The sequence below is a fragment of the Camelus dromedarius genome, unplaced genomic scaffold (assembly GCF_036321535.1).
Source record: "Camelus dromedarius isolate mCamDro1 unplaced genomic scaffold, mCamDro1.pat HAP1_SCAFFOLD_114, whole genome shotgun sequence".
Lineage (NCBI taxonomy): Eukaryota > Metazoa > Chordata > Mammalia > Artiodactyla > Camelidae > Camelus > Camelus dromedarius.
Genome location: NW_026989787.1, coordinates 4,067,080 through 4,094,038, shown reverse-complemented (window position 1 = coordinate 4,094,038; position 26,959 = coordinate 4,067,080). Strand labels below are relative to the sequence as shown.

Genomic DNA, 26,959 nt, shown 5'->3' with positions numbered 1-26,959 from the left:
GATGTATTTGAAACCTTTGTCTAATCAATAGCAGGACATCAAAACCCAAGAAAAATAGAAATGAATTAAGAAGTAAAGATTAAGAGAGTAATAGAAAATAGAACAGGTAAAAACAGATTTAAAAAAAAAGGGGGGGGTTGTTGGTGTTCTCCTGGAGTCTGTGTGCTTTTAATGTGGAATCTTTCTGTCTTGGTCCTGTTTTGGAATCTCAGCTTGCTGTTTTCAGAGGCCCTCTGTTGGCGCCCTCTTCTGTGCTGCTCCCAGCACCTGTCGGCAAGCAGATCGTGCCTTCTCCTAACACTGGGTCAGGTGCAGCTCTCTGCTTTGGGCAGGCGGGTCTCTGCCCCTCTGGATGCTGCAGTCAGATGTTGCAGACTGGCCAGGTAGGATGGCGGGTGGTGCCCCCTCCCAGCACCTCGGTCAGGGGCTGTGTTCCTGCCCTAAAGGCGGGGGGGCCGCTCTCCCTCTACCTGCACCACCGGTAGTTCCGCTCTCTGTGCGGCTGCGCACTCTGCCCTGGTCATTGCTCCGCCCTGGTCGGCGCTCCGCTGGTGGGCTCGGGGAAGACCGAGGGACTGCCCTGTCCCTGCTCCAAGGCAAAACCCAGCTCCTTGTTTGTCTTTGTGGAGCAAGTTCTCTGAGGGACCAGGATGGAAGGATCCTATCTGCCCCGGGCGGCAGGCCAGTCTCAGTCTGGCCTTTGAGGCTTCTAAGCCCTTCAGTGCGGATGCAGGTTTTGCCCCCGCCCCCGCCTGAGTGCTCAGCGTGGAGGATATGGCGGCTGTGCCTGAGCCCCACCCCTCTTCCCCCGAAAACTTTCCGCAGGTTTTCAGAGATAGGGGTGTGCACCCTTACCCTGAGAGCACATCAACCTTGCTGTTTTATGGAGGGCCCAGGTTGTTCTGCCCTGTGCACCCAAAGCCACGGCGTGCAGCCCCTTGCATTTCCCCTGGGCTGCCTCCGTGCAGCCACTTCCATCCTCCGCCTGGCTTTTGCAGCCTGGCCCTGCCCACGGCTGCCGGCCCGCGTCTCAGGCTGGGTGTCTGGGGGACGCTCTGTGCCCGTTTAACTTAGTTCTATTAGTCAAGTGCTGCTCTGTACAGATCCGAGCCTCGGAGGCTCCCCCTCCATCCAGCTGGCCTCTCAGTTGGAGAGGGGAGACCCAGCAAGCGAGCGTCAGACCTCCTTTGCCGCTCTCTCCCCATGGGACACATCCCGTGCTGCTTTGCCTTTTGTTCTTTCTTTTTTCCTTTTCTCCTACCAGATTTTTGGCGTCTTTATCTTTTGAAGAGGGCGATGTTCTGTCGGATTTCCACAGGTGCTCTGGTTGGCTGAGTGGGTCTGTAGATGTGGGTCTTGGTGTATTTGTGGGAGAAGGTGACCTGCGAGCATCCTTCTACTCCTCCATCTTCTCCGTCTCCTAGAAATATTTTTTAATGTGAAAGAGAAACAAACATCACTTTGTTTATGCCACTGTTCTTTGCAGTCTCTGTAACTGGCAGCTAATTTTAACTAATCCAGAAACTTATCCAAAGTGATCATGTAAGGTTCAAACCCAGGCCCACCAGTCTGCAAAGTCCACAATCTTAGGCAGAAGCCTGAAGAGCTCCTGCTTATAATCTGAAAAAGATTGGTGGTGGGGGAAGTGTGTGTGTTTGTGTGTGTGTGTGTGTGTGTGTAAAACTGCTGACAAGAATTTGACAGAAGGAAAGAAGGAAAGTTCGAACATGCTCACAATTATGCATACCTAAGAGACAATCAAAGGGTATATGCTACTGGACAGTAAAGAATGTAGTCTCCATCAGAGGTGGACAGAGAAAGATCTGTCACCTGCATGGATCTGGAAAGAGAAAGGAAACAGAAGCTGTGTCTCTGAAATATGCTGCTGTATTTTATTTCCCATCTATATTTTATAAATTTCCTATATGCATTTATTATTCTGTTCATAGAAAATTCTAAAAGACTCAGTCACTATTTCCACAGCCAAATTTGTCAAAGTGTAAAATTGTGTTTAGAAGTCTCATCATAAATATTAAGCATTCATTTTGTGCCCATCAGTATGCTAGATATCAAGCACAATATCAAAAAAGCATCAATCTTGATTTCTGACCTCAAGCAGCTCAGAATTTAGGTGAACACATAGAAAACAACCAAGTACTACTTACATGAAGAGATGGATCAGTGCAGGTGATAATAATCAGAAAGAGACTCATGAAAGAGAAGTAAAATTTAGAAAGACCTAAATTCTATATGTTTGCCTTATCTGCCCCAAATATTGTCTTAAAATGACCAATCCACCCTCAGGGCTCAGTCAATCTCATTCTGGTAACCTGAGAATATCCAGAAGAAAAAGACATAGAAATACTCTGTTTTCTACAGCATCCCATTGGTTTGGGGAAATATCTAGTGGTAGGCTCCTCACATTCATATGATAAAGGAGATGACTGTGAGCAGCAATGTGGCCGGTTCCTCTGCCCAATGGCACAAGCAGAGTCACAAATAACAGAAATGAAAGGATCACTACAAATTGTGTTATTGAACTGCATGACCTACATGGAACAATCAACTCACTCCTAGGTTTGGCAGGGCCTTTCTGACTTGATACCCTGAAAAACAAAACAAAACAATAAAACCCAAACCAAACCAAAAAATAAAAAATTAAAAAAAAAAATTAAAAAATGAGAGACTCTGAGTGTCATCAGCTTTGCTCCATGTGGCTGCCTTGATAAGAGTTCACTTTTCTCTGTGTCTTGAGAAAATTTTTATGATTAATGGAAGACAGAATATTATCCAGTATTAACAGTTATTTTCCAATTCTGTATTATAAAATTATTTCTGATAATGAAAAATTCTCTATTTCTTTAAATTATTTAAAACATTGAAAGTCTACAGTGTATAAAAGAAAGCACTGGAGTTCTGGAGATGTGAGGCAGAATACGAAGGTAAACAGGAATCGTTATTCCTTTTCTGAGAGGTATGTAATCTACAGGGGAAGCAGGCAGCACCTGAAAGGGGAGGAGAGGTTGGTGGGCCATGCAGGGTTGAAGGAGGAGCATAGGAACATGGGTCTGGGAAAGTTTGGCTATCTTTACAGTGCTCAATTGAAATACTACTTTGGAATATTTTCTCAACACCAGGGTTCTAGTTTGTTAGTCCTACTGAGACATCAGGTCAGAAGAAAAGAACAAAAGTGAGAAGGCATTCATGGCTTTGCATTCTCAGAAAGACATCCTGCTGGTTCAACTGTGTATGATTGAGCATATTGTCATTGATGAAGAATTTTTATTTATTTTTGATCAAAGACTTCACCATGTTTTCCTGAACTTTTCAATCTCCTGTTTGCAGAGTTTTAACGTGAGCTCTCCTCGGGCCTGGGAGAAATTCTGAGAATGACCCCTGAGAATGAGCTCAGTGGTGAGAAGTCCAAGGACAGGATGAGGTCGACATTGCAAGTGTTTTTGGAATAAGGTAGCTTGACTAGAAACTGTAATTGTGCAAGGCCAGCTGTGCACTTCTGTGTGAGCTGATCCCTTATCATGGTCCCAGTCTTAAATATTCACGACCAATTACTCTGTGTTCTCACCCCACTGTGCTGATTGACCCTCTGCCTTAACAATATGACATCCCTTCTTTTTATGACAAGTGTTAGGTAGGTGATCTTCCAGGCTCTTCTTCAAAGGAAAAACACGATTTCCTGCAGCAGGATGCCCGCCATCTCCAGCTAATCTGTCTTCTTGGAAGATGTCCAAATATTTCTTTGAAAGTTTCCCATGCATCCCATTTAAAGAATATGTACTGTCATCTGGGTCCCATATTGGAATCTGCCACACAGGAGCCAGCCAGTTATTGACTATTTTCTCTTTCCCATCCATAAAATGAAGACTTCTAAGAAAATATTTGCAAGTGAAGCCAGGCTGAAAGCTTAGGATTAAAGCAAAGTTGGTGCTCCTTAGCTCCTGTGAAGTGATATAAAAAACACCCTGATGAGTTCTGCTAGTGACTGAGATAGTGCTTGCTGGGATCCCTGTAAGAATTCAATCTGTTCCCTGGACGATGTTGAAATCTGGGCAAAAGTTTTCCTGATACTGTGAAAGCAGCTGGTTTCTGAGGTTCCTCATAGTCAACTTTTTCATTTCTTTGATTTGAAGTAACCCAGGTCTAATACCAGCTAGGCCTTGATTCCATGCCCCTCCCATCTTTTCTTCCTCAATGACTGTGTGTGTATGTATTTGTGCATATGTGTTTCTTGGCCTAATATTAGGCTATCTGTTAATTGTAATACACATTTAATACTGAACTTCAATTCTAACCTGAACTGATTCTCTAAGATGAGGACATAATATGTATGCACATGTATGTGTGTGTGTGTGTGTGTGTGTGTGTGTATGTATGTATGTATATATACACACATATATATAATTTGTTAAGAATTTTTAAGAATCAATATAAATTGTAAAAGAACAAGATTCAGAACATTTTAGAAATAGAGAAAAAGAGATATGACTCAGAAAGTGTATGAGAATTGGTATCTTGTTTTCTGCTTGTGGCTCTTCTGTCAGTGAGATCTGGGGCAAGCCACTAACAGTCTAGGCAGGAGTTTCTGTTTACTATGTGTTTAATGTAGCTATCCTGGACTATATCAGAAAAGAAGATAGGAATATTTCATGTTCCATATATCTCAGACTTCGTTTCATTTTACCACTCATTTATCATCCAACAAATATTTATTCTATGCCTACTGTGTGCAAAACACTGGACTGGTTTCTGAGGATACATTGGTCCATTTGATGGATGTGGCCTTTGCCCTCCCGGGTTCCAGAAGTTTCCAAGCATTCCTCCAGGGACCGTTAGGCTGGACATGATAAATCAGTGAGGACTAACTAACCAAACCCCAGTGTGTCCCCACACCACAGTTCTCTTTGGCTTTGTCTCCTGAATCCTATGTATCCAAATGCAGGCACACCTTCCAATTATCCACTTATTCTAGTAATTTATCTCTGCTAACTTCTTTATCTCCAATTCAGTCTCTCCACCAAATTGTTTTTGGAAGATATAAAAACAAATAAACATGTGCCCTCAAGAAAATTAGATTTTAAAAAAAAATAGAGGCAAATATGTAGCTGGATATATGAGCAAATTCAGGGCTGAGTAAAATCTCCTAGTACAGGATATTGACATGGTTCAGAGCCTATGACTCAAATATGCTTTATAATAGCTGAATGTAACCAGGTCACCTTATGAAAAAGAGCAGTATGATAATAAATCAGGCGTCCTTTATCTCATTACAAAATTGAAGGGCAAAAGTATTTGGGTCTTACATTGGTATATGAAAGAGTGGGATAAAGTGGAGAGGACTTCCCAGATTTCCACAGAAATTGAGACCTAAAGGGCAAATTAAAAAAAAAAGAAAACAACAACTTAAAGCTTAAGGAAGCCTGTTGTTTTTGTGAGCAGAATAGTTTTGGTGTCTGGTAAAGGCCTCTGTGTAACTGGGGGAGTTAAAGACAGATTGATTACAAGTAAAAATGAGGGGGGGAAGCATACTAAAGGATGAAACAAATATGTAAGTGGGTGTAAATTTTATAATTTTACCTTCATATTTGAGTGAACTTAATTATCAAATAAAATGCCTGGATTTGCTTAATTTACTTAACCAATTCAATAATCAGATATAAAATTTTGTTCTTCAGGGTCCTCAAGGACACACACACACAAAAATGATGTATGCATTCTGACAAAACATAATCATAATGCAAATAATTTCTATTTATAAACTATTTTATAGTTCATGCATATCACTCAAACAGTGTATTACTGTCATTTCAAAATAACATGCTCTCTCCTCTGTAGTTGGCACACCTGAGAGTGACAGCATCTCTTAGCAGTCCCCAGTCTTGCTGAGTCATTCTGTTCATCCTCCTGTAGCTCAGGCATCATTCAGAGGCCCAACAGGTTGAGAATTGACAAGTGCTTAACTATGGATTCCTAACTTACTCTGGAGGAATGCTGTAAGACTGTGAACCTCAGGAGAGTAAAGGTCACATACATCACATAAACTAGCACATCCCCAGAACTCAGTGCATTGTTGTGCATATGGCAGGCACCCAAAAAATATTTGTTAGATAATAAATGAATGGGTGAAATGAAGTCTGAGGCTTCTGAAATGCACATCTTCTCTATCTTGTATAGTGCAGGGTCCTCTCAAGATTTAATCCCTAGCTCTGTCTACATTAACATGTTCTTATTTGATTGAAGAATCAACACACTTAAAGACTGGGATTTGGAAGTGAGAAGGAGTACATTGAAGTGATTCAGGAAAACAAGGAAATGTGACACAAGTGGCAACATTTGTCAAAGTAAGATAAAAAAATACTTATTACAAGATTACTTATTATATTTCTCATGTCTGTGCATGTCTTCATCTTCACCTTCTGGTAACATATACATCCACGTTGAATTGAGCCATTTTCCCCAAATCGAGGATCTTGTGACTTTGAAGTACCATAATATCTTGAGATTTCTTTGATAATTTTTGACCAATGGGTTCTAGAGATGCTGGAAACCCTGACAGTATAAAATAACAAGACAGTGTAAAAACATGAGTCAGAAATTCATGACTGCCTTTAGACATAGCTACTTAAATATAGCATGGTGACTAAAAGTATGGATTCTGGAGCAAGACTACTTAGATTCAAATCCTGACTTTGCCCTTGTGAGCTGTTTGATTTTTGTTGTTAATTAATTTCTCTGTGCCTTAGTTTTGTATTTCAAAAATGAGTTGTGGTGAGGATTAAATAAACAATACTGTTAGAGCAGTTCTAGGCGTATAGGAAGTGCCATATTAACCTTAGTTTTGTCGTGATCGTGGGTAAGTCACTTATCCACTCTGGGTTTAGTTTCCAGGTATAAAATGAGAGATTTTGACTAGATTTTCTCTAAGGCCCTCCTGAACCTACTGTTTTCAAATGCTTAGAGTCCATGTGCTTTTCTACATATATGTATGTAGTTTGTGATAGTAAAGTGCATGATTAGTTAGTAAATGCTTTCCTTGATTGATGGAAGGAGATGTTATTAGGGGATTGAGACAGTCTTCTTCACTAGGCCGAATTCCTTGAGGGTAAGAGTGTATCTTTTCCTTCTCAGGATCCCAAGGCCTAATGTGGTGCCTGGGGACAGTGGGTGCTCTGTAAACTGTTAATGGATATGGAATAAATGCCTATGACTTGTGTACCCAGATATATGGGAATGGGAAAGGGTCCTTCCTAAGCCTTATCTCAATTAAAGCTACTTACACCGAATATTCAAAAAACATTAGTGCTCTCTACTGGAGACATTCCTAGTACAGGAATTCAAGTTTGAGTTTTTGATGGCAAATTCTGATTTGAGTTCATAAGTCCTGGATTTGAGAAGTAGGGTATAGCAGATACACATAGTTTAGTGTGTTGCAAGCACAGATTTGGTTTTATGGCACTGAGGATGGCATGATCAGCATTAAAATGCCAAGTCTCATTTCTTTGCCATGTATTTATGCGTTTTTTTCCAGAGCAGCTTTATCTATAGATTTGTACACATGTTGCGTTTGCTTTGATTCATTTAAAGTAAAAAAAAAGAGAGAGAGAGACATAGCATTAATTAAAAAAGTAATGTTAAGAAAATGAAAAGACAACCCACAAAATGGTAGAAAATATTCACAAATAATATATCTGATAAGGGACTTGTATCCAGAGTTCATAAAAACAAAACTAAGCAAAACAATAGGATTTACATTTCTCATTTAAGTTATTATTTTCTCTACACCTGAAGTCTTTTTTTGGCATTACTGTTTTCTTTTTCATTAATTGAATATTTTCTAATATTACTTTTTAACTTCTTTAATGATTTTCTTGCTATATATTTTTAGTTATTTACTTAGTGATTGCTTTAGGCCTTACCATATATGTCTTATCAAAAACAGTTTCACAATTACACCAGCAATTTCAGAGAATGTAGAAACAGCATTCCCATATAGCTCTACTCTCTTTTGTTTCTTACTGTGGTATTCTTGTCATAGGTATTATCTCTATGCATGTAATAAGCCCGACAGTACATCATTATAATTATTATTCCTTTATGTAATTTTATGTCTTTTAAAGAAGCTGAGAGGAGAAAAGAGAACAAGTTTATACGTATAACTTTTTTCTTTTTTTTAATTGAGTTATAGTCAGTTTACAATGTTGTGTCAGTTTCCAGTGTAGAACACAATTTTTATGTTATATGTATAATTTTTCTCATATTAGCCTTCTTTCCATTTCAGGTTCTATGCATTTGTTCCTTTGGATTCAAGTGAAACATCTGGAGTCAATTCTTAACCCAATGTTGGTTTGTTGTCACCAACCTCTTTGCCCTGCTATTGGTAAATATATTACATTTCTGTATGTTATATGCCCACAAATACAATTAAATATATACTGCTTTATGATTTTTAAACAAGATAAGAAAGGATAATAGGCAATTATACTCCTTTATAATTGCATAATTACCTTTATCAGTGTTCTTTGTTTTGTGTGTGTGTGTATTCAAATTACTGTCTTGGGTCACTTGCTTTAAGCCTGAAGAACTAACTTTAGTATGTCTTGTAAGGTAGGTCTACTGGCAGCAGACTCTTTCAGATTTTGTTTTCCAAATATCTTTTTATTTCATCTTCATTTTTAAATGATAATTTTGCTGGATATATGATTCTTGATTAAGAGTTTTTAAAATTTGAGGGCTGAAAATAGGTTATCTTATTGCCTTCAGCCTTCTATTGTTTCTGATGATAAGTCAACTGTTAATGTTATAGGAGTTTCCTTAAGCAAGGAGTCATTTTCCTCTTGCTGCCTTCAAGATTTTCTTTGGCATGTTTACTATGTGTCTATTCATGGGTCTTTTTGATTTTATCCTACTTGCAGTTTGTTGAACTTCCTGGATATGTAGATTTAAATTTTTTAGGAAATGGGAAGTTTTTAGCCACTAATTTTTCAAATATTTTTCTGCTCCTTTCCTTCTCTGTTCTTCTGGTGCTGCCTTTACATGTCTGTTGGTATACATTAGTGTCCCACATTTCTCTGAGGCTTTGCTCATTTTTTCTTCATTCATTTTTCACTCTGTTCTTGGATTGCATAATTTCTATTGATCTATTATTAAGTACTTTTACTTTCTGCCCGTTTAAGTATATTATTGATTCCATCTAGTGAATTTTTAAATTCCAGTTATTGCTCTTTTCAGCTCCAAAATTTCCATTTGGTTATTTTTAATAATTTCTGTCTCTTTATTAATGTTCTCTATGTGATGTGACACTGTCATCATGCTTTACTTCTAAAATCATGGTTTTCTTTGTTTCTTTGAACATATTTATAATGGCTTCTTTTCTCACATCAGGTCTCTCCTGCAGGTGGCTTTATTGACTGCTATTCTTCTGGTATCTAGGCCATAATTTCCTGCTTATTTTGCATGTCTCATATTTTTTGGAAAATGAACATTTTAGATATTGCAGCAACTTTGGGTACTGGCTTCATCTCTCCCCTCTTTCAGTGCTTGTCATTGTTGTTAGCTTGTTTACTTGTTTAAAGACTAACTGGATTATTTTAGTGATGTACATTCCCTTCTCTTCCTCCTCTATCCCATAAACAGACACAGGGTAAAGCCTCTGATGTTTTTCCTCGGGGATTCATCCTTGTACATGCCCAGCAACTCTGGGATAACAAGGTTGTAGCAGGACTTTGGTGGTGTTAGTCTAGTTACCTGACCACACTAACCTATGAAATTCCACTAACTGCTGGTTAAAAGCTCTATTGTTCATAACAATGCCCTGGAGAATAAACTATTTATACCCTAATCCAGTCAAATTCAGGCTGCTATGAAGGGACAGTTCCTGATGGTCAATGTTTGAAATTTATTCAGACTCTAGTTCTTGCAGCTGTTTTCTTATTTTTCTCCAGCAACAAGTTGGCTTATCATTTAGCCTGTATCTTCAATGAATTTATCAGTCTCCTCCCCATTGCCTCTTACCAACACTTCTACTGCTTTTGAAAGCAACCTTAGATTTGAACTTCATATGCTGTTGCAAATAATGTTGGCTCCTTTGGGGAGATAATTTGAGCTCTCTGTTCTATGGTCTGCCTTTCCTCCCAGGGAAAATCTCTGAGCCACAACTCTGGTGCTGGAGTAAGGAACAATAGGTCAATTCTAAGTGACAGCCCAGTTTGAAGAAGTAAGTGTTCAGTGGATATATGGGCAAGAGCCCCAGGTGTCCTTGGCTTGTCTCCATCGGCCCAATCCCCTGTCCTACGAGCTGAGTCAATAGCAATTGGGACCTCAATGTCCTACCATGCCCAAGGTAGAACCTTTGTCTCATGAGAGGAAATGTGGTGGAAGAATGGGGCCCCCACCTGTTGGCTGCAGTAGTACAGAACTTTGCCTCAGCAACAAGTATCTAGGGGCAGTATGAGAAATGCTAATGTCATGTCCTTCCCAGGAAGACAACCCTCCAACCAGGACCTGGGGGGGAGTCAAAAACTTGTGTTCTTGGTTGTACAAGTCTGCGTGGAGTTCCCAGCTCAATGAGTGGAGAGGGGAAAAGTACGGATTTTCAAATACTAAAGACTCATCATTTTATGGAGCTTTAGTAAATATTCTTGAGTAAATGTGTCCTCATTTGCTGTATATATGTAGTGGCATTTCCATTTGTGTATGCTCATAAGGCCAACTATTTTTAAATGTGTTTTAAAAATAATTTTCATCAGTTTTTTGAGGAGTGATTCTGAGTTGCACACCATCGTGCCAGAAGTGGAGCCAGGAAGGGGAAACAGATACAGTATAGATTAGCATTCTTTTTAACTGAGGGCTTGCTGTATCTTTGGTTGCTAGTGGAAGGCCTAAGATATATTTGTAGTATTAAAAAAAAATTAAAAAAATAATTTTCTAATGTTAGTATGTTAGAAGCAAAGCATAAGATGGCAATTCCTGTAGATGATTTGTTGCTTGAATCCTCTGAGAAGAAATCTTTAGAGAAGTGGAGACATAGGAGGATGCAAGTTCCCAGGCATTTCTCAAGGGAGATCATGTGAGCCTTTCTAGCAGCCAGCACTCAAAGCATCTTGGGATGGATACTCTGCTGTAAAGAGACTAAGAGAGTTCAATATCAGCTATCAAAATCAACCTCATAAAAATAATCATAGTAAAGAGTATGTAGAGTAAAGAAATTCAGTGTAGAGTTTACTAACAACTGCTCCAAGAACCCAAATCAACCACATAAACAAAATTGTAGCAACCGTAATAAAAACAATATAACAGCCACTCTTATTGGAAACTTTCTACCTTTAAGGAATTACACTTACTATCTCTAATCCTCATGATCACACAGTAAATTAGATATTATTCCTACATTTATGCAAGTGAGGAGATTAGACTTAACATCTTCCAGGTCACTTAATTTGGTTCTAGAGCTTAGTCTCAGATGCAAGCTCTCTGATTCCAAGGCCTGTCCTCTGTCCATTACTTACACAAAACTGTCCAAAAAGAGGTGAAGAAATGAGAACAGAAAGAAAAACAAAGGGTAAAAACAGATAAGAGAATAAAATGGTAAGGAAAAATATATAAAAGTATAGTCATGCATGGGAGTGCCAGGGCAGGATCAACAGGTTCCCCTGTAGCTCTCATTAGCACAAATACCCTCCAATTTGTTCTAAGCCTTCTGAGGTGAGCTTCATCAAGGCTCAACAATGCTGAACCCACAAATCCTTTCAATGTAGGCCTATCTCTACCTTGGGTTTTTGCTGAGTAGGCTGAGGAAAAACACCCTTAAACTTTCCAGAAGCCCAATTGTTTGAAAGCATCTATGATACATACTGTATCTCCTCAGAGAGTCTTTTTCTGATTATGTCATACTCCAAGGATGCAACCATAATGATTCTGAGGTTTAAGCAAAAGACTCTTCAGTCATGTCCTTCGTTTCATATTTGACCCCTTCATCTTTTTTCTTTTGTTTTCTGGCAACACCCTGGATTTGTTCTTTGCTTGGAAACCATTTATGAAATTAATTTTAGGATCATTTCCCTTCCTGGGAACTGCTGCTTTGTGTCTTCCTATTCCCCTTCCCAAAATTGAGTTTATGGTCTCCATAAGATTATATATCATGACAAAAGTATCTTATAAGTCTCCTTCAACTTTCACTGCATTTTGCAAATTTTGATGAGTTGTATTTTTTTTTATTTCATTGAATACATTTTAAAATCCCTCTTGAGACTTATTTGACCTATGTATAATGTAGAAGTGTGTTGTTTACTATCCAGGTATTTTAGGACTTTCCAGCTATATTTCCATTGTTGATTTCTAGTTTAATTTCACTCTAGTCTGAGACATACATTATAACATTTCTGTTCCTTTCAATTTTTAAGGTGTGTTTAATGATACATAATGAGGTCTATCTTGGTGAATGTTTCATGTTAGCTTGAGGAAAATATGTATTCTGATGTTTTTGGTATTCTATAAATGTTGATTACATCCTGTAGATTCCAAATAGAAAAATCAATCAATATAATATACCACATTAAGAGAGCAAAGAAAAAAAATGTTCATCCAATTGATTCACAAAAATCCTTTGATCAAATTTAATAATTTTTCTGTTAAAAAAATACTAAAAAATTAGGAATAGAAGAAAACTTCCTCAACATGATAAAAACCATGCATGAAAAATCCACAGCTACATCCTACTCAATGATGAAAGACTGAAATCTCCTCCCCTAAGATAACAAAAAAGACAGTAATGCCCACTTTTCCCTCCTCTATTTAACATAGAATTAGAGGTACTAGCCAGTGTAATAAAACAAGGGAAAGAAATAAAGAGATTTAAAATTGGAAATGAAGAAATAAATTCTCTCTTAACACACGACATGATATTAAATATAGAAATATCAAAGATTTCACCAAAAAAATAGAAAAAATAAACGAATTCAGCAAATTTGGAGGATACAAAATCAACAATTAAAAATCAGTTGCATTTCTATACACTAACATGACAATTCAAAAAATTAAGAAAGCAATCCCATTTAAAATAGGATCAAAGTGATTAATTAAATATAAATTTAGCCTAGAAGAAGAAAGATTTGCATACTGAAAACATTGCCAAAATACATTAAAGAAGACATAAAGAAATAGAAATCCATGTTCATAGGTGGGAAGTTTTAATATTGTTAAGCTGTCAGTACTACTCAACAGATTCTACAGATCTCATGCAATTCTTATCAACATTCCAATATTTTTCCAGAAAATAAAAAGTTCTAAAATTCATAGGGAATTTCAAGAGATCCCAAATAAACAAATAAAAAATCTTGAAACAGAAGAACAAAGCGGGAGATATCATACTTCCTGATTTCAAAACTTAGTACAAACTATTGTAATCCAAATAGACATATAGACGAATACAGTAAATAAATCTTCTCATATGTGGTCAAATGATTTGGTAAATGTGTCAAGACCATTCAGTGGGAAAAGCACAATATTTTCAACAAGTGATACTGAAGAAATTCTATATTCACATGCAAAAGAATGAAGTTATACCCTTACCTTCCTCCATATTCAAAAATTTACTCAAAATAGAACAAAGATCTAAATGTAAAAGCTAAACAAAATCTCTTAGAAGAAAACATAGGGGAAACTATTCATTCTATTGGGTTTGGAAATGATTTCTTGGATATACAACAAAGGTGTGTGTAGACAACAAATTAAAAAATAGATAAATTGGTTTTTACAAAAATTTAAAATTTTGTGCATATCAAAGGACAATATCAAAAGAATAAAGGATAACTCACAGGATGGGAGAAAATGTTAACAAATCATACATTTGATAAGAAATTAATATTCAGAATATATAAAGAACCCTTTAACTCAGCAACAACAAAAACAAAAACAAAGAGCTCATTTCAAAAATAGTCAAGGATTTGAAGACACCTTCCCCAAATAACAGAGATAAATGGCCAATAAGTACCTGAAAAGGTGCTCATCATCATTATTCACTAAGGAAATGAGATAAATTTCACACACATTGATATGGTTGCCATTTCTTTAGAAACAGAAAACAAATTTTGGTGAGGATGTAGAGAAATTGAGAATCCTGTACATCATTGGTAGGAACAAATTGAACAGCTAATGTAGAAAACAGTATAACTATTCCTCAGAAAATTAAACATAAAATTACCATTTGATTCAACAGTTCAACTTCGAGTTATATATCTCAAAATAACTGAAAGTAAGAACTCAAATATATAGTTGTACACCAATGTTTATAATTGCATTATTCAAAACAATACAAAAAAATGGAAACAATCTAGTTATCCACTAACATATGAATGGGTAAATAAATTGTAGTGTATTTGCTGGTCAGAATGGCTGTCATCAAAAGAACACAAGCAACAAATATTGGCAATGATGTGGATAAAAGAAACCCTTGGTGGGCTCTTGGTAGGAAAGTAAATTCATGCAGCCACTGTGGAAAATAGTATGGAGATTTCTCCAAAAATCTCAAAATATAATTACTATATGACCCAGAAATTCCACCCCTGGGTATATAAATCCAAAACCAAAACCAAAACCAAAAACACTAATTTGAAAAGATACATGCATGTCAATGATCATAGCATCATTATCTACAATTGCCAAGGTATGGAAGCAACCTAAGTGTCCATGAACAGATGAATGGATAAAGAAGATATGATATACACACACACAGAGATAGATATAGATAGATATAGTATGTATAGATATTTATTGTATACTACACACACACACACACACACACACACACACACACACACACACACACACAATGGAATACTACTCAGCCATAAAAAATGAAATTTTGCCATTAACAGCAACATGGATGGACTTGGATGGCATTGTGCTAAGTGAAATAAGTCAGACAGAGAAAGACAAATACTATATGATATCACTTATATGTAGAATGTATAAAATACAACAAACTATTGAATATAACAAAAACAACAATAAAAAAAGAAGCAGGCTCACAGATATAGAGAACAAACCAGTGGTTACCAGTGGGAAGTGGGGTGGGCAATAAAGGTGTGGAGGAGTGGGAGGAGTGGGAGTAACACACTATTGAGTATAAGACAAGCTACAAACATGTACTGCACAACAAAGGGAACATAGCCAGTATTTTGTAATAACTGCAAATTAAGTGGAAATGTAAAAGTTCTATAATAATTAAAAATTAAAAAAATAAAATAGAGTGTAGTACATTCTTACCATGGAATGTTATTCAGCCTTAAAAAGAAGGATATTCTAACACATGTTACAGTCTAAATAAACCTGAGGACATTATGCTAACTGAAATAAGACAGTCACAAAAAGAAAAATACTATATGATGTCATTTTTATGAGGTATCCAGGGTAGTTAAATTCATAGAAACAGAAAGTTTACTCACACTTACCAGGATCTTGGGGAGAGGGAAATGAAGACTTGTTTATTAGATACAGAGTTTCAGCTGAGCATGATGCAAAGGGTTGGAGGTAGATAGCGATGATGATTGTAACATCTATGTGAATATACTTAATTCCACTATATTGTACACTTTAAATAGTTAAAATAGTAAATAGTTGTGCATATTTCATCAAAATAAAATAATTAGGTACTTTAAGTGGGAGGGAAATAGAACTTGATTGTCTGCATTTTCTATATTAGTGGACAGTCAGCAGGGGCAGAGAGAGATTGGGGCCTTAGACTAAATATATCAGGGGAGGAATTCATTACTCATGTTTTATCAGGGACCGTTTCCTGGTCTAAGAGTGGGCACCATATTCAATGCAGCCTGGGACCACTGTCCACAAAACAGTGGTCAGGGAATAAGATCACATTATCTGAAGTAAAAGGAATTCCATCCAAATAACACTGTTGAGTGGCACAACCACACTTCCATGGAAAAAGAGACACAAGGAAGAATATTCCAGAGTTGTCATATCAGTCCTAGTACAGTCATAGAAACAGAATCCACTTTAGTTTGTTTAAACATAATACATTTGTACAGGTGATAAAGGAATAGAGATCAAAAAACACAAAATTCTTCACCAAAGCCTTTACTTTTTTGCCTATAGGTAATGAGAGGGATATTTATTACCCTTTGAAATAATAAACAAATGTCACACTTATTCATACATCCAACCATTAATCTATTTATTCATTGTTTCAATCACCATGCACTCTAGGTTTTACCTTACTTTAAAGTTACCATATTTGGTCCTTAGGGCTCTATAATACCCAATTATATCTCCAGGCAAGATGCACTAGGTTGAAACCAAACTTAAAAAATGACTATTTGGTTGCTACTTTGATTGTTGATCACTACACATAAAATAATTATATATATACACACACATACACATACATACACATATCTATATACACACACACACATCTATACACACACACACACACATATATATATACATGTATATAATTACAATATTTATTTCTGCCTAAATAACATTATGTAAGGCCCATAGACAGTGTAAGCTGCATGAAGACAAGATCTTTACATTTCTCTCTTTACATAATCCAGAACAACGGCAGGGAGGACATAAGAATTTAACAATGTAAATAAATAGAACCAAGCATTCCTTAATGAGGATAAGAATAGATGTGTGAATAAATTGTTATCTACTTTTTAAAGCCTTTTTATTTTTCTAAGTGACCATAGTCAGTTTTATTATTTTTTATTGAAAGAAAATAGAAACAGTATTTCAAAGAGATATCTGCACTCATGTTTATTGCAGCATTAACTACAGTAGCCAAGAAATGAAAGCAACCTAAATGCCCAACAGATGAAAGGATACAAAAGATGTGGCACATATACATATACACAAGGGAATATTATTCAGTCACAAGGAAGGAGGATATCCTGCCATTTGCAGCATCAATGGACCTTGAGCACATTATACTTAGTGAGATAGGTCAGAGAAAGACAAGTAGAGTGTGATATCACTTACATGTTGAATCTAAAAAAGGCAAGGCTTCTCTTTGCTCTTCAATGCAGGGTGTGTCTAGTCCAAGGGATTAGAACATCTGCTTAAGTCAAGCTCTCAGTGGGAACAGATATACAGATATTTCTGTAGAATCGTTTACTTTTGCATTAAACCCCATGATACATTGTTCACATATTCATTACTATATGGTTTTTTCTTTAAAAGCAAAGCCATTCATTCTTCCTTCTGAACACTTGAAGCCACAGCTAGATGGAGTCATTTAAAGTCTCCAGTGGAGATGAGTTAACATCTTTGCAGAGATACAGAGACTGTGGTGCATAAGGTCACAGAGGGGGGGACTGTACCAAAAGTGTTTCTTCTGCTCCTCTGGCCCTTAAGTCAACTTAGAGACATTAATCTAATATCTAAAATCCAAACAATCTATTATCTCAGAGGTTTGGAGTGATCATTGAATTCTGGCAATTGAAAACAATCACACATGTGTCAGCTTTTTGTTTTTACAGAAGTTTCTTACTAAGTACCCTCTGTGCCTAAACATACACTATGAAGATGTACAGAAAAAAATATATATAATGGTGTCTGTCTTCCAATGAACTTTACTTTTATTTGAAAACAAATACTAGACCAAGTTAGTTGCACTTGGGCCAAGAGTGTGTTTATACCATGTACTCTAACAGGGAGACTGTGATGTCTTTTCAGGATATGAGCATCACTCGTAGCTTGGATCCTGATTCTGAGAGTCCTTGAAGTGTTTGGGCATTCTCATTTCCCAGCATATGGATCCAAGTACATTTCCAGAGGTCCCCTACGAGAGGCACTGTGAAAATCATTATCATTTATCCTCATCCCAGAGTTGCAAGGTCCTCTCTCTTGGGATCCTGCCCTCCCCTCCAGGTGATAGTTCCATCATCTGAAATTGGTTTAGACCAAGGCTAGGGATTATAACCTTTTATCAATGTTACCTCTCAGCTTCCTATAAATATCCTTGATTCTAATTGTTTCCTCCCCATTCTTTTTTTCTCTACAGACACCTTGTTCTATTTGCCATCTTCAGAATTTTCTCTGGTCAGGTCTGCTAGCTGCCACTCCAACCAAATTATAGACTGAATGTTTGAATGTGTTCTCCAAAATCCATTTGAGGAAACTCCAACTACCAATGTCCCAATGTGCTTGGAAATGGGGTTTGGGAGGGATTAGATAATGAGTGTGGGGCCTTCATGAATCTAATTAGTGCCTGTATAACAAAAAATCATGAGATTCCCTCTCTCTCTCTCTCCCTCTCTCTCTGTCTCTCTCTCTTAAACATGCTAGGACACAGTAAGAACCTTGTCATCTGTAAAGCTGTAAGAGGACCCTTACCAAGAAAATAACAATGCTGGCACAGTTCTTTTGGACTTTCAGCCTCCAGAACTGGGAGAAATAAATGTTTGTTTTGTAAGCCACACAGTCTATTGTAATTTGTTATAGCAGCCTGAGCTAAGACAAACCACGATGCTCATTACTCTCATTGTATGTACTTGAATTCTGATGTTTAAATGCCAACACCTGGCCTCTGTGTGTCTGGGTTTTTCATTCCCCATTACTATAAAGGCATCCATTTCTGCAGTGGTAGATCACAACTTCTGTACTTGCCTACAGCAGAGATGCCACTACTGAACTTAAGGATGATGGGAATTCCTCTCACCAGTGAATATTCTTAATGTTTAATAATTTGTTTCTAAACACTGTAAAAGTGTTATTGAAACCTATGAAGAAAAGTTTACTCTTGCTGAGATTTCAAGGGGTAACAGGAAATTTCATACCTTATTTTTGAAGCAAATATAAGGGATTAAAAACCAAGGCCAAAGCAAAAACAAGATTAGGATGCAAACGTTATTTTCTAGTATTCTGATCTTAGTCTTAGACCCCTTATTGAGCAGGCTAATGTCATTTCTAGAAACAATGAGCAATTCCATTTATTCACATTCCATTTACTATTTTAATTATTAGTATTATACTTTGTTTTCTTTGTTATTCGAGAAATGATAACATAAGTTATCTTTGCAAATTTGAAAATATAGAGTATATAATGAAAAGCATGTGTCCTTTCCATCCCTGATGCCAAGCTGTCCTCTTCAGGAAGAACCAATGATACCAATTTCTAATGAATCTTCCGGAAATGTGCTATATATACATGTGTATGAGTGCCCATAATAATTGCATTTTTTTTACGGTGAACACATTATACAAACTGTTTTGTGCCTCATTTTTTCACTCTACAATCTATCTTCCAGATTGTTCTATATTTATACAAATAGAGCTCCACTATCTATTTACTAGCAATCTAGTATTCTAGTATGTGTGCATGCAAAATATATATTACCAAATTACTTAAATGAGCATTAAGTGGTTTCCAATCTTTTGCCATTAGAAGTGAAGCCTCAGTGAAACTCTTGTATGTATGTACATACACATATATATGATTTTGAACACATATATATTTCCTAAAAGTGAACACACTAAATCAAAGTGTCCATGCATTTATTCTATCTAATGTGGGCCAGGCATCAATATCCTCTAGAAATCACTTTTTATACTTAAAGCATTGCTGAATGAAAGTGAAAAGCATGCACATCAGAAATAGGCCAGAGAATATACATGTATAATATATTATATATCTAATTTCTTTACAAGGAAAGCTACATCTTTTTAAATAGTGAGCCCAATACTTTCATAACATTACAAAGAATGTTAGCTGGGGCAGGCAATAATGAAGTGATTATTTTGCCAAGGTTGACCAAGGCTTGTGCAAGCAAGGAACGATCATCATTTTTAGTGTCAACAATTCTCTTTCTCAAATGATTTATCTCTGTTTTCTACTTCTCACATTTCTTTCTAAATCCTTCAGTACACAGATCTTCTTGGACCTAAAAAAAAAAGTGAGGAAGGAAGTAAAACTTTTTAAATCCCCCATTTTTTCAAGGATTACATTTTGTCAAACTTTAAAACTTTGTCAGACTATCTTTGTTTTATTCCTAAAATTGTTGTCTCTTAATCATGAAAGGAGACTCTTGTAACAAGGAATATTTCCTGGTTTGGACCTAAATATTAAGAGAAAGTGTAGTTTACAGCCTTAATAATATTCATATACCTTAGGGTTTTGCCAGGAGCCTAAGCCTGGCATGAGGACAAATGTAAAATTTTCCAGTCAAAAAATGCAAATGAGAGGTAGCCTTGGTCTGACTGCACTAATTCTCAGTCCCAATCAGGATGGTACTGTCACCCATATTATAGAAATCTGTTATAAACACATGGTCCACAAATTATAGAAATCTCTTATAAATCATGTTCAGATGAACAATGAGAGAAATCCCTCCAAGCCACATGATAGCTTGGGGATCTATACAAACCTGGAGGCAATGCAGCAAGTGTAAAAGCTGCCACTTCCCTGTATTTTTAATTCTGGACATTTCTGGTAGTTTTATATCAGCAGAGACCTACCTCAGGGCCTTGGGCTGAGCAGGGCTCCTGGTAAAATGTAGTGATCTTGGTAAACCATACTATTTGTTGTTCATATTAAACACACATAGTTGGAATATCTGTTCAGTCAAGCCCAGTGAGATCATTTTAAATTTCTCTAAGTGGCTATTCAACCCTATTTATATTCTCTGAGAGCTTGGAGTAGGGGGGGCATACTTATCGTGAACACTCCAAAGTCTACTTACAGAGCCGAATTTAAAGGTTTTGGAAGGATTCAAAGGCTTCAGGGTTTTAATAAATCACAAGCAGTAGATGCACTTCTGATCTCTGCATGATCTTGCTGTAACCTTCACCCATCCCTTCCTGAGGTACCAGGGCAAAGTTATCAAGCTCTACTACTGCCACAGCCTGATTCACCTTCAGCTGATGCTCCAATATCTTGTTTGGCTCTCTCAGCAGGTTTTCTCTTTCCCCCACCAGCTTCTCCATCATATGGACTATGTGTTTCTGGAGACTTCTCTTCTGAGCCTCCACCTGCTGCTGCTGCTCCTGCAGTTTCTGTTTCAGCAGCTCCTGTTCCTTATCAGATCTCTCATTCCTGGTCCACTCCTCTGCCCCAGGGAGGCATTAGAGAGGGAAAAAATAGGCAACGATTGACCTCCACCCTCTTGAGCTCAGAGGCCAAACCAAATTGAAGAGAGGGGTAGGAAATCTCCGAAGTCTTCCCCACCACCCCGTGTCCATACCATCAAGACCACACTTCAGAATGTGAGAGAAAAGGCTCTGTCTGTCTGGCATCCAATCACAGTTCCCTTTGCTGTTTCCAGACACAGCAGGGTTGTTCCACAGAAAGGAAGGAAGCTCCTGTATTGGGAAGGTTTTGCTCTCACACCTGTCAGAGGGTACTGCAAGAACCTACCCATCCCACTGTGAGACCAGCCCTACCCTGTACCTGCTATGGGCTTCTCCCCATCAGTGAGGGCTTTATCTGCCTGCAGGATTTCTCTATTGCCACCTGGGACTGCAGAAATCTCTGGAGGAACTCATTTCCCTGAGGAACCAAGGAGAAGCACAGAAATTAGATTTCGAATAAGTAAATTAGTGCTGCAAAGACAACTAATTCCATGTAACTTTTGCTTCATGTTTAAAGTTCCATAGTGGTTCCTTACAATGAGTCCAAGCTCCTTAGACTGACTTGTCTCCCTCCAGTCACTTGCCCAGTGCTACTTCCTTCTCCCCACTCTAGATTCCAGCCAGTCAGAACCATGTTCAGTTCTACAAATCCAAATCTCTGGTGCTTGTACATATCTGTTTTCCCAGTGTGAAACAGTGCCTCTAAATTGTGCTGCTGTTCTCCTCTGCAACTAGCTGGTTATAACTTTAGACAACTTATTTTAACCTGCCTATGCTTCTCAGTTCAGATCTTTAAAATGTTGATAATGTAGATGCTTCTTAATGTTATTTGAAAGATTAAACTAAAGAGTCTAGGGAAAGAGTTTAACATTTTGGCTATAGGAAACAACTGTTCAATATATATTAGTTGCATTAGTATTGTTTTTTAATTATGATGATGATGATGATGATGATGATGATGATGATGTTTGTTTCTAACACCTAAGTAGCTCTTTCCTGAGTGTTATAACTTGTCTATGTAGTTGACTTCCTGTCTCAATTGTGATCATCCTTGTGTACAAAGACTGACTTGTAAATTGTCAGTGCTCAACACGTCAAATATGTTGTTGAGTAAAAAAAAATGAATAATTTCTGTTCTGTCTCTGGATTTAAGAAATCTGTACACATGGTTGGGAGTTGACATTTGTACTCTCTTCAGGAATAAATAGCATGCAGTGAACCTTAAGAGCCAAAGCTGTTTGAATGGCCCCATACTCTCTCTTTATGCATGCATGGAGCTGTTCTCTCAGATTTTCAGTATAGCCCTTTGACTATTCTGTAGGTTCCCCATGTTTCCCTTATTACTCACCTTCACTCCTTTCATGGGCACTTGGTGATATTCCTTTTCAATAATTTCCTTTGCTTTCCTGTAGAGTTCATGACCTCCAGGAACAGAGAAAGATCCTGCTGGGATACTTTTTATTAGTGTCTTTGAAAGCTGATCAAGTTTAGTCTGGCAATATTTGATTGATGTCTCTTCATTCTGCATCAAGAAATCATCTTTCTTATTCTTTATGATTTCCTAGAGGGAAGAAAGATAGAGGGCTGTCACCAGAAGCAAGGAACAGAGGAAGTAAATTTCCAAAGGATCTGGTAGAAGAATTGGTCTAACTGTGTTCCTCATGAGAAAAGTATTCTGTTGGAGGACATGTAATAAAACAGCAGTCACAAGATTTGATTTATTCACAGCTCTGAAAACTCTGGAAGACCATGGGGAAGTTCCCTAACCTCCTTTGGGTATTTCATCTGAGCTGTTGGAGTTGCATTACCTAATCTCTCTGGTTCCTTGAAGCTGCCACATTCAGTGATTCTGTCTGTATTCAATGATAGATACAACAAGGAGCAACCTACGTTGAAAGTGGCCTGAGATGTAGATCTGAAAAGAGAAATTTTGGTTCCCAGCCATAGGAGTGTGTTCACAGAAAAAGAAGCCAGCTAAAGAATGTCTTGGGTGTTCTGGACAGGCTTGGAATCCACAGAAGTATTTATTTCAAGAGGATATCTATACTGATTTTTCATTGAAGGTCAAAGGGAGTTCCAGATAAACTGCCTGAGTTCTGGCAGTCAAAAAAGAAGGAAATGTAGTCCTTTGAAACTCTGTCCCTCATGAGAACATGGACTACTTTATCCTTGAGTGAGAGATGAGCCGTGGGACCGGTAACAACACTTCTAGGCTTCATTCTTCAAGGGTAGGCGACAAAAGGTAAATACTAAGACAGATTATGAGAAGGTTACACTGGAACTCCTGCTTGTCTTCCTTGAAGGAGTGCTCCATGAAGACTGCAGGGGCTTCCCTCTCACAGGTAGCGTGTGCCTCCAGCAGCTCCTGCAGCATGTCTGTGGGGAAGCTCACTCGCTGGGCTATCTGCTCGCTGTAGTGGTTGTCTGCCTTCTGAATGGCAGCTGAGTTCTCCAGCTGGGCCAGAGTTGTCACTGCATTCTCCAAGCGAGGTACTGCTCCGCTAATGTTAGTATCCACATAGGTCACAACCAGAGTCCTCAGCCCTGAAGAAGCCAGGAAATTTAGGGGCTAAATATCAAGTTATCAGTCAATGGCTCGAGGATTCTGAGACTATGCTTCTAGGGTCATATACACATGCACACACACAAACACACACACGCACCCCTAACTCCCACTACTATTATCACCTTCATTTTCCTACTGACTCTTCATTTTTATGGTTTTCCAGCCACAGGACTAAAAAAGTTAATATCTACTTCTATCTAACATACTAGGGGCTACCTGGAAAATACAGTTTCTCATTTTAAAAATTGAAACAATATAGATTACATAGATAGACAGATGAGGCAAAGTGTACCATGTTTAATTTATTCCTAATTCTGAGGCTTTGAATGGATTTTCAGTGATTTATGGGCTAATATTTATTTTTGGACCACTCTAAATTCTCAAAATATCTTTTGAATTCTCCTTGTGAAGAACACTTATTGTATAGGACTTCCTTTGAAAACATGCAGTATTCTGTTTTTACACAAAAAGAGTGATTATATTCTAAGTGGAGAATGTTTTCAGATAAGTGGGAGCCACCGATATCATTGACAAAAATTGCAATTTGAGGAAGGAATTTGTAAATCCCCCAAAGTGAGATAATTATAAAGTATACAGATTTATTCATGGAGTATAAATGTCTGTAAAATCAGAATTCTTTATAGAATCAAACAAAAATTCTAGAAATCACATTATATAAAATATTCAACATATACCAGTCCCCATGGAAATGGGAAAAAGAGACTCACCTTTCCCAGTGACCATGATTCCTTCTGTGAGGGTCTTGGTCCTTGCATCAATGAAGGTGTAAGAACAGAAATTTTTTGTTTGCTCCTGGAATTTAGGATCCAGTTGGTCTTCAGATACCCTCCCAATATTGGCTAGAATTTTTTTTTCCTATGTTGGCCAGTCAAAGACAAAACACTTCCATCTTGGAAATAAATGCCTGATGCAGTCTCTGGGTAGATTGGATGTTTGGGCTTTGGGATTCTTCCCTGAGGGACAGAAAAACAGGGATTAGAGTGTGTAGAGTCTTGAGGTGAGGGGATTACAGGTGTTCATGGCAGGGATTTGTGTGTCTTTGCCATTTCTACACATAGAACTCTTTTAACATAGACATTCAATACTTCTTTGCACATCAGACTTATACCAATGATATAACTGCAGAGAAATTTAGGGAGACATCTGATCCAGTAAAGGAAACCTATGGCTGGTCTCTCCAGACATGCACATAGTAGAGTGGTTGTCTGTGATGTGTTTGCTTAACTAGCAGCTAAAAGGATGAAAGGTCACATGAAACTTTCTGCTCAACTCAACCTCATGTAGGAATTGAGCTGTGGAACCAAAAAGGAGAGCTACAAACAAGGGATCATGGACAGTAATTGGAATATTAGGAATGACATCCTCATTATATAAGAAAAACTGTTTTGATGCTAAAAAAAATTGATGCAGTTTTATCTATTTTTTAGTAAAACCTCTGAAGTATAAATGTACCTGAAATATAATTTTAAGGTATCACCAATAATCTATAAACTCTTTGAGGTAAATGATTATATCTGGTCCTCTCCTGCCAGCCAATTTCTTAATAGCTGTTTTGAGAAATCATAAATAGAAACGTGAAAAGAAGAATGAATAAATTGGGATTGATATTTCTCTCAAGGTTTCAATAGACACACATCCTTGGAAATGTAACCCATGAAAATAATTTATTACCTTGTAATTAATTCATGGGTAAACATGTGGGAATTAGGAGAAAGCTATGATGTGGAAGGTAAAATGAATGTTCTAATAATTGTCAGTATTATTGAAAAGGCATAGATTGTAAAGACAGTCACTTCTTCAGGTTTATTTAGAACATACAATCATTTTGTAGATGATATAATTATACAGGATTAGAAAGTTTTATATCCCTCTTTGATAAGAATAATATGTGAAATCTACATTTTGTTCTTTAGATAAGCTTTTCACTGCAGTTTCATGTCTAACAATTAGCTGATTAGTTGTTTTCTTCAACAGAGACAAATTGAAGGAATAGGAAACACAGCATCCAGTCTTTAGAATGTTTCAGCACCCATTTAAATCTGGATGCTAAATTTAAAGATGTATAAAAAACAAATTGGTTTTGAGTAATTTCACTTTACTTTTCTTGAGTAAACTTCAACTGTAGCCCCTAGATCTTTGCAACCCAGTTTCCTGCCACCATTTCCACAGACTTTGATTTAGTCTCAAATACAAATGCAATCACAGAGATGAGGGATATTGTTTAGTAGATCCCACACTCTATTGGACCGTACACTGCCCAGGCCATACTCTGATACCTGGAATCAGCTTCAGGGCATTCTCCAAGTACTCATCTTCTGTGATAGGCTGACCACATAACTGCAGCTCCAGGGTGAAATCCCATACAGTCCAGATAAATTCTGGAAAGATATTCACAAATTCTGTGGAATCTTCTACTCTATCAGGTGTTTGAGAGGACTTTGCCCTGATGTTTTGCAAGCTCTGTCACATAACTAAGATTTGGTTAGGGAAAAGAAACTCACTACCAACAATTCCCACATTTCTCTAGTATAAAAATATTATAAACACACTCTTTTGCCATGGGTCCCCTCTGCTCCACCCAAGAAAACTAAATGACAGGAAAGGAGAGACTTACTCTATCCTCATCCAATGAATTCAGTGAAACATGGTGGTTCAGGACCTGGAAGGATACTGCAGATGCTCCAGGGCCTGGTGGTTGATGGTGCTCATGCTGTTCTAGACAAAGCTACTGCAGAGAACCACGGCCAGGGCAAAGATCCATGAATCCTTCTTAGACTCATCCTAGAAAGCACATTAGAACAAGAGAGTTAGAAGTTTACCCCTACATTAGAAATTCATCTGTACACTTCTTCAATCATGGTTTCATTTATTATTTCAGCTAACATACTCACCATGCAAAGAAATTGAAGACAGATGTAAATGCAGATATCAACTTTGAAAATTACAGAGACATTTCTTGTGTTTGCAAATTTTTCATATATAAAAGGATTCTAATGTTCACAGTACTTTCTTTTTCCTCAATTGGATAAAGTAAAATAACATATACAGAAAAACTAATACAGTACCTGTTGTGTAATTAGGAATTCAGTGATGAGTGTGGGCACTTATTCATTCTGCATATATTTATTAATCAGAGTCCATATAAAATACACCATAGTTGGCATAACTGTGTATTTAAATTATATCCAATCAATAAATACTTGCAGGAAGCTACTAAATATCCCCCACTGTTCTTAGATTTTAAAAAAGCAATGCTAAAAATGAAAATTA

The 26,959-nt window shown here is 37.4% G+C and overlaps 1 long non-coding RNA gene across 5 annotated transcripts; it reads left to right on the top strand.

The window, feature by feature from the left end:
- LOC135320699 (uncharacterized) lies at positions 1-22,979 on the top strand. 5 transcript variants are annotated; one of them, XR_010379964.1, is made up of 5 exons: positions 1-383; positions 3,346-3,468; positions 6,256-6,356; positions 8,294-8,392; positions 18,322-18,419. It is a non-coding gene; the product is annotated as an uncharacterized LOC135320699 (long non-coding RNA). The 5 variants fall into 5 exon arrangements; XR_010379965.1 differs by lacking the exon at positions 1-383 and adding an exon at positions 2,681-3,247; XR_010379962.1 differs by lacking the exons at positions 1-383; positions 18,322-18,419 and adding an exon at positions 22,668-22,979 and having other exon boundaries at positions 2,670-3,468.
- The last annotated feature ends 3,980 nt before the right edge of the window (positions 22,980-26,959 follow it).